At 42.0% G+C, this 8,465-nt stretch overlaps 2 long non-coding RNA genes across 2 annotated transcripts; both read left to right on the top strand.

The window, feature by feature from the left end:
* The first annotated feature begins 586 nt into the window (after positions 1-586).
* Positions 587-1,773, top strand: LOC135484900 (uncharacterized). Its single transcript, XR_010446490.1, has 3 exons — positions 587-657; positions 1,188-1,350; positions 1,681-1,773. It is a non-coding gene; the product is annotated as an uncharacterized LOC135484900 (long non-coding RNA).
* Positions 1,774-1,888: 115 nt separating this feature from the next.
* On the top strand, positions 1,889-5,818 carry LOC135484899 (uncharacterized). Its single transcript, XR_010446489.1, has 5 exons — positions 1,889-1,940; positions 2,583-3,426; positions 3,601-3,686; positions 4,183-4,345; positions 4,793-5,818. It is a non-coding gene; the product is annotated as an uncharacterized LOC135484899 (long non-coding RNA).
* Positions 5,819-8,465: the final 2,647 nt, after the last annotated feature.

Here is an 8,465-nt window from a genome sequence, read left to right as displayed (position 1 = left end):
ACGTACTGCTATGTAACCTGAATCTGACATTCCCATGGATGTTGGGATTGTTCTGCCGCCCCCCCCCCCCCCCCCTTTATGACATGAGTGCTGTTTGTCACAACCAGTGTCTTCGAGACCATCCGGGCCCTTTCTGGAATTTATCAACGGCAGAGAATAATGAAATTCCGGAGACACTGGCTTGAGATGAATGAGACTGATCCCATCCCCTTGTGCTCTATCGAGACCGAATATTGTGATTGTCCGGCGCAGCGACGGCCGCAGTGGATGCAAGCTTTGACGGCTCCTAGCCGGTTTTAAAAGCTTTTCCATTGGTTCAGAAAATGGACCCGCCCTATGGTGTGGGAAAGGGGAAAATCTCACAATACTAAAAAAACGAGGTCATTTGCAGCTGTTATTGCCAAAAATATTATAAAGTTAAATACACAGTCAGTTTTAGTATTATAATTGGGTTTGTGGCAAAACACATTTGGGGTTTGCTGACCCAACACCCCGCCAAAAAATGTTGAGGACCGAGCCATATTTAGAAATGCGGTCATGGTTTTCAACTGTCACGTGACCGCGCACTCCTGCACGAGGCTGCAGACGTTACCCATTTCGAGAGCTTTCTATTTTCGCATTTAATTTCCGTCTCCAAAGACAGATTTTGTTGGATAAGTAAGAAAAATTTCATGTCAGATTACTTCTTTTTGATCTCGTGATCACAGTGGATTGCATTTATTTTGATTTTAGTAAGCATGATCCCTATTTTTCAGTCGGAGAAGTTGGCGGGATGTTTTGCGCAAAATTTGGCAATGCGCAAAACGGCTTTGCTGCTCGGAGCATAAAATCTGTCATGAATGATGATCGAATCCGCCAACATCCTTGTGAAATAGATTAAATAATATTAATTTTTAGGTTCTATGTGAATTTCTACATCTATAGAGACGAATGTTGTGAAAAAATATTTGTGCGATGAAATGGATTTTGAAAACAAAAAACTTCGACGGACGCAGAGTTCACGCTAGTAAAATACATTGTTTCATGCACTTCAACGTGCAACCATGTACAATTATGTACAATAATGTACAATGATGTACAGTGTACTGTTTTCAAACATGAATTTGAATGTTTGAGAGCTTTAAACTTAAATACTTGTCAACAGAACTTGTTGTTCGTTATTGTAAGTCGTTCTTTTTGGTTTCCAGTTTGAAATCGGAAATTGACAAAATATTTTTACACGAACTTGTCCCCACTTCAGGACTTTTTCGTGAAAATGTCAGGGTGAGAGATGTTCCAGCTCACTTCCTGGAAGTGGATTGGCATAGTAAACAGTGTAGAAATTGACACTGACAGCAGGATGAGCCAATGGTAAGTTGTTAATATCCAACTTTTCTATTCTGTTTCTCAGGTGATTTTGAGTGGCCCGTCTCTGGATTTGGTGTGTTCTTCAGACTGTAAAGCAGTGGTTGATTTAGAGGGTGGGGCAAAGAAGGAGGAATAATGCCAACCTCTGCCCCTCCCCTCCCCCACTAAATACGGACCTGGTCTGTTGCCGATTGAATTGAAGGTTACTATTGCTATAGCAACAAGACTTGTGAAAGGAAAAGTTGCAAATAAATAAGTTACAAATAAATAAACATCCGGGACAAGGTGACACTACCAATTGTCAATATATGTTTTCTGTCTTCTCGATTTTAGCAATGAAACAACCCACAGTCAAGTGTTGCCTGAAAGCAGAGTTGCGAAGAAGCTTTGCCCAGAGGAAGTATATCCCCAGCTTGGAGAGCAACAAAGCCCAGAAATATATTTTCCCTGGAATAGAAATCGCCTCACTGGATATAACAGAGTTTTCAGGTGAGTACCTATGGTAGTCGTGCAATGGCCGTCTTAGGCCTAAAAAAATGCATTGGGAGGAATAAAACGAAAGACGGACACGGTGTTTCGGCAAAGTTTTGCCGGTAAAGTTTGAGTTTTATTATTATCTCACATTTGAAAAATATCTTAGGGTCGGGGCTTTTCGGTACCCCCTAGGTCAGGTGACCTCTGACCCTGAATTTCAGTCCGGTCTGATTCTCGACTTGGCCACCAGTGGGGCCAAAAGTGAAAACCTAGAAAGTGTGATATCTCGCTTATTAGTGATTCGTTTTCAATGACATTTTTATGGCAGGAACTCCCAGCAAGGATATATCACAAATTCTACGGGATTTCGATTTGACTTACTTTTCACGGTCACAGAGGTCAAATGGCGTAAATTGGTTGTTCGAGTATAACTATGGCATGTTTCTTGACCACTAAAGCTATGAACTTGAAATTTGGTACACATGACTCGCTACGTCATGTTACCTCGGACACTGAATTTAGGTAAAAAGTGCAATATCTCATTTATTAGTGACTTGTTTTCGATGATATTCTTATGGTACTTCCTCCAAGCAACGATACATCACATGTCATACCGACTTTGGTTTGACCTATATACTATACATGTACAATGTTTCTTAACCAGGATGAATTCCAAAGCCCCAAATATCTATACAGTGAGCACAATGGCCTCTGTCCGTTTCATTTCTTTTACTCACAATCTTTCCTCATCGTTATTTCAGCTGGGACCTCAGATGAGTATGTGCAGGAGAATTTAGGACAGCGTACCAAAAATTGCCTTCGACCTTATACGATGGATGATAATGACGTCAAAGGGGCATGACGGCGGTTAAACCTATTGCGAATGGGCAGCATTTTCCGTCCCAGGATTTACATCAGGCATGTGTCGGGGATCAGGCAGAATTGGGTGTAGGATATTCTGAAACCACGCACATATTTTTCTTTCCGGCCATGTTGCCAGTGCCACAAAGGACAGAATTGAAGTTGGTTCCAGCTTAAATATGAACTAGAATTATCAGAGGCTGTCCAAGAGAGCCCCCGCACCCTACAGTAAAAGGATGATGCAGCTTGGATGACCTGGAAAAAATTTCCACTGACCAGGTGCCAACATAAACATGATAGAGGGCACTGATAATTAGATGCCCAATTTGCCTCCTTGGCAGGTCCAAGCATGTTTGTTGTTTCGTGAGAAATTCACCATGCTGTAAAGCATGCATTTTGAAATAATTCTTTTTGCCTGTGATCTGCGCCTGTGCGAGACAATGATGCAGATCATAGAACTCTGTGAGACGGTGACTGCTGGTTAGGAAGAAGACTCGTCCATGCATGTTTAATAAAATTCAGAAGAAATATGGCTGCAGTCAAGACGTCCTTGAGTGAAAAGCTTGAGGTGTTACAAATTCAGGCATTCTAATAGTTTGAGTTATTTATAAGCCTGCAATGTTTCAAGGAAGATGAGATGGAGAGATACAACATACATGGAGAAACACGTTTCCGTTACATAAATGTCTGTGTGTGTATCCTGAAGAGGGATTCAGTTGACTTTGGAAGGAGCACACTTTTCGGGTAAGAAAATTGTTCTTTATATTCCGTCAAGTAGTCGAAAAGCTGTCAGCATTGAGGTTTCTTGCCCTTCATTCAGGTATGATTATCTAGGTGTGGAAAAGCCAGGGGACCATTCCGCGTCGTTGTTTATTTTGTTAAGAAAATTTTAGTAATGACAACTGTGGTCCTTTCCAGCTCCTTCATCTGATGGCACAGTTTTGAAAAGAGAAAAGCGACCGCACCATTGTCCTCCTGTAATCAAGCCAAGGTCCGTCCACATGGTGAGGGTTGCAACTCCAACACTACTAACAAGATTTCACTGTGATCAGCTGACTGGAGAAAATAATGAAGAAATATATAATGTTCTTGCAAGGTCCATCAATCTTAGAATACAAGTTTGGTGTGCAATGTGAATCTGTGCAGGATAGATGTACAGTAGCCTGCCTGCCGAATGACTTATCAGAAAGCAAGTATGTCCAGAATGACAAGCGTATAACAAGTCAAAAAGTTTTATAACAGATTTTAGTCATAATATTGGTCAAGTGTTGTCCTGTTGTGTTCCTTTGATAGAAATTTTTACATTCTAAATAGTTGTTAGTCTGTAGTGCTGGCAAGTTCCTGGCAGATAAGGTCCTAGAGTGAACTGCAATCACCGTACGATGTCCCTGTGCATTTGACAACCCCCCCTTAGTAAGCCAGAGGTCTTCATGGAGCTGTTTCTAAAAAGTTTGTCTTTGTAGAAGTCATTAAAATCAAAAGAACTTGTCGTATTTTCAGCACCTCAATGGGAAAACCACTGGTAATTGAAGCTGGTTGAGCGCCATGACATCTCTCGTAAACAAGCAACGTTATGGACAAGGATCACGTGGACCAAGTTCAAATGTCTTGAACACGATAGGCCCCCTTCCATGCTGACTGGAAAAGACATCTATCATCTATGGTTTGTGCATGATTTAAGGGTATCCACAGTTTCTTTGCTGTAATAATTTGAAAGCAGTGGAATTCAACGATAGTGCGACAGCATTTCCTGTCCTTGCCAAGGACCTAAATATTTGATGACATCATTCCGTTATATATTGCACTGTTCACAATCATTTTATTGTCATCTTTTAGGGGCTGTCGTTAATAGAAAGTTTAATAATGAATAGTAGAGCGTATTTGATAAGACCGGCTATTTCGGATCAAAGTCCCTGTCCCTGATCGAGAGAGGCTCCATCATCTATCGCGTGTAGACCACTTGGCTTTACAGCCTGCCTGGGTTAAACGTGGTCGTGGGAAACACCACAGTTAAATGAGTGCAAGAGGAGATCGTTGAAATCACTGGACAGAGAACATCTGCTGAACATCTTTTTCCTTAACTCACATTCAGTCCTTATCATTATTACAGCTTTGGTTCACCAGTTGCATCCTCAGATTATTCAGGACATGCAAGACATTGTGAACATGGAGAATATCAAGAAGAACCAAGTGGTGCCGAAAATACCTGAAGATTTACTTTTTCAGCAAAGAATGACTTTGTAGGCCTAAAGGTTTAGAAGTTATACCTAAATTTCTCAGGACTATGGCTTACTCCTATTAGGTAGCCTGGAAAACATTGCATCCTGGATGCAGAGAAAGACTGTAGTTTAGATTACTTGTCAGTTAGTTTTAGTGGTAGTTTTCACTGTTGAAGGATATATACACAGATTTATAATTTATTATATCCGCACTTTCGGAGAAAGTTCAAATATATTGTTTTCATCAAGTTTGTCCGTCCGTCCAACTTGGCTCTTTCTTTGGAGCAGTACAGTTGTAAGATAAATCCTGTTTGTAATTTTATAAATTAGTTGCTCATTAAGGGCTTACAAAGATTATGATGCCTTGCTGGCATATCTGCATACCAGTAAATATGTGCAGATTCATTTCTTGCTTTGAAGCAATATTGTTGCTACACTCCTAAAGCGGTGGCAATGTTTAGGTCTTTTCTGCCTCGCGGGCAAATCTGCATACCAGTAATTATGTGCAGACTTGGCTCTTCCTGAGATTGTAGGACTGGGTCCATTGAATGTAAACAAAAATAATCGATGCCTATTTACAAATGAAATGAAGAGTCTGCATTTTGGTGCAACTCCATATAACTGTCAGGTGATTTCGCTCTGAACTTGTGACACTCTGATCGGTCTGAAATAATCATCATCCCGCCCCTCTGGGAAAAATTTGCAGCCAGATTGCACCATTTCCTGTTACTGTCTGAGAGATGGCAATGTCAGGGGTGCATGACGGTGGTATAAACCTATTGCGAATGGGCAGCACAATTGGGTGTAGGATATTCAGAAACCATTGCACACTCCTGAATATGCGGTGGGTTGGTACCCCACGCTACGTAAGGAGTAGGTTGACGGGTAAGACTTTGTCCACGTGAATGGGTCGTGCCTTAAAATGATGAGAAGTTGCGAATTGACGCCCTGTGAAGTGTCCCTCGACCAGCTAGTGCTAATCCGGTCACTGTCTCCAGGTCACCATGCCTCGGTCAATGAGCGGGCGAAGCACCCAATGGCTCCGTCAGGAGTACATCGTCAACTTCAGCCCGTAGTCAAACCGGTACACGCACAAATATCTTAGTTGAGAGTGGGGGACATCAGTAAAGTGCTTCTCATCGGGGTAATACAGTACCACTGTATACAATGACCCCATTTTTTGTTGGATTCATTTCCACTGAGGAGTGGTCGATAATGAGAATTTCAGGCCAGTCTGATTATCACCAGTACAGAGGGCAATTATCTAATAGTTATGTGGCTTTCCCTCAAACTGTATACTCTTTCATGTCAATTGTAAATTAATGTTGCTTGGTAGTGTTCAGGGTCTTTTTGTCGAACAGGCACATCTGCATACCAGTAAATTATGTGCAATTATCATTTTTGCTTTGAAGCAATATCATTGCTACACTCCTAAAGCAGTGGCTGTCTTCAGGTCTTTTCTGCCTCGCGGGCAAATCTGCATACCCAATTATATGCAGACTTAAGTTTTGCTTTGAAGCAATATCAGTGCTACACTTTTGAAGCAGTGGCAGTGTTCAGGTTTTGTCTGCCTCGCTGATATATCTGCATACCAGTAGTTATGTGCAGACTTGGCCCTTTCTTTGGAGCAGTACAGAAGATAAATCCTGTTTGTAATTTTATGAATTACATGTAGTTGCTCATTAAGGGCTTACGAAGGTTTTGATGCCTTGCTGGCATATCTGCATACCAGTAAATATGTGCAGATTCATTTCTTGCTTTGAAGCAATATTGTTGCTACACTCCTAAAGCGGTGGTAATGTTCAGGTCTTTTCTGCCTCGCGGGCAAATCTGCATACCAGTAATTATGTGCAGACTTGGCTCTTCCTGAGATTGTAGGACTGGGTCCATTGAATGTAACAAAAATAATCGATGCCTATTTACAAATGAAATGAAGAGACTGCATTTTGGTGCAACTCCATATAACTGTCAGGTGATTTCGCTCTGAACTTGTGACACTCTGAACGGTCTGAAATAATCATTATCCCGCCCCTCTGGGAAAAATTTGCAGCCAGATTGCACCATTTCCTGTTACTGTCTGAGAGATGGCAATGTCAGGGGCGCATGACGGTGGTATAAACCTATTGCGAATGGGCAGCACAATTGGGTGTAGGATATTCAGAAACCATTGCACACTCCTGAATATGCGGTGGGTTGGTACCCCACGCTACGTAAGGAGTAGGTTGACGGGTAAGACTTTGTCCACGTGAATGGGTCGTGCCTTAAAATGATGAGAAGTTGCGAATTGACGCCCTGTGAAGTGTCCCTCGACCAGCTAGTGCTAATCCGGTCACTGTCTCCAGGTCACCATGCCTCGGTCAATGAGCGGGCGAAGCACCCAATGGCTCCGTCAGGAGTACATCGTCAACTTCAGCCCGTAGTCAAACCGGTACACGCACAAATATCTTAGTTGAGAGTGGGGGACATCAGTAAAGTGCTTCTCATCGGGGTAATACAGTACCACTGTATACAATGACCCCATTTTTTGTTGGATTCATTTCCACTGAGGAGTGGTCGATAATGAGAATTTCAGGCCAGTCTGATTATCACCAGTACAGAGGGCAATTATCTAATAGTTATGTGGCTTTCCCTCAAACTGTATACTCTTTCATGTCAATTGTAAATTAATGTTGCTTGGTAGTATTCAGGGTCTTTTTGTCGAACAGGCACATCTGCATACCAGTAAATTATGTGCAATTATCATTTTTGCTTTGAAGCAATATCATTGCTACACTCCTAAAGCAGTGGCTGTCTTCAGGTCTTTTCTGCCTCGCGGGCAAATCTGCATACCCAATTATATGCAGACTTAAGTTTTGCTTTGAAGCAATATCAGTGCTACACTTTTGAAGCAGTGGCAGTGTTCAGGTTTTGTCTGCCTCGCTGATATATCTGCATACCAGTAGTTATGTGCAGACTTGGCCCTTTCTTTGGAGCAGTACAGAAGATAAATCCTGTTTCTAATTTTATGAATTACATGTAGTTGCTCATTAAGGGCTTACGAAGGTTTTGATGCCTTGCTGGCATATCTGCATACCAGTAAATATGTGCAGATTCATTTCTTGCTTTGAAGCAATATTGTTGCTACACTCCTAAAGCGGTGGTAATGTTCAGGTCTTTTCTGCCTCGCGGGCAAATCTGCATACCAGTAATTATGTGCAGACTTGGCTCTTCCTGAGATTGTAGGACTGGGTCCATTGAATGTAACAAAAATAATCGATGCCTATTTACAAATGAAATGAAGAGACTGCATTTTGGTGCAACTCCATATAACTGTCAGGTGATTTCGCTCTGAACTTGTGACACTCTGAACGGTCTGAAATAATCATTATCCCGCCCCTCTGGGAAAAATTTGCAGCCAGATTGCACCATTTCCTGTTACTGTCTGAGAGATGGCAATGTCAGGGGCGCATGACGGTGGTATAAACCTATTGCGAATGGGCAGCACAATTGGGTGTAGGATATTCAGAAACCATTGCACACTCCTGAATATGCGGTGGGTTGGTACCCCACGCTACGTAAGGAGTA

Source organism: Lineus longissimus, chromosome 3 (genome assembly GCF_910592395.1).
Source record: "Lineus longissimus chromosome 3, tnLinLong1.2, whole genome shotgun sequence".
Taxonomy (NCBI): Eukaryota; Metazoa; Nemertea; class Pilidiophora; order Heteronemertea; family Lineidae; genus Lineus; species Lineus longissimus.
Note: the sequence above shows the minus strand (reverse complement) of the source record. Positions and strands in the feature narration are given on the sequence as shown.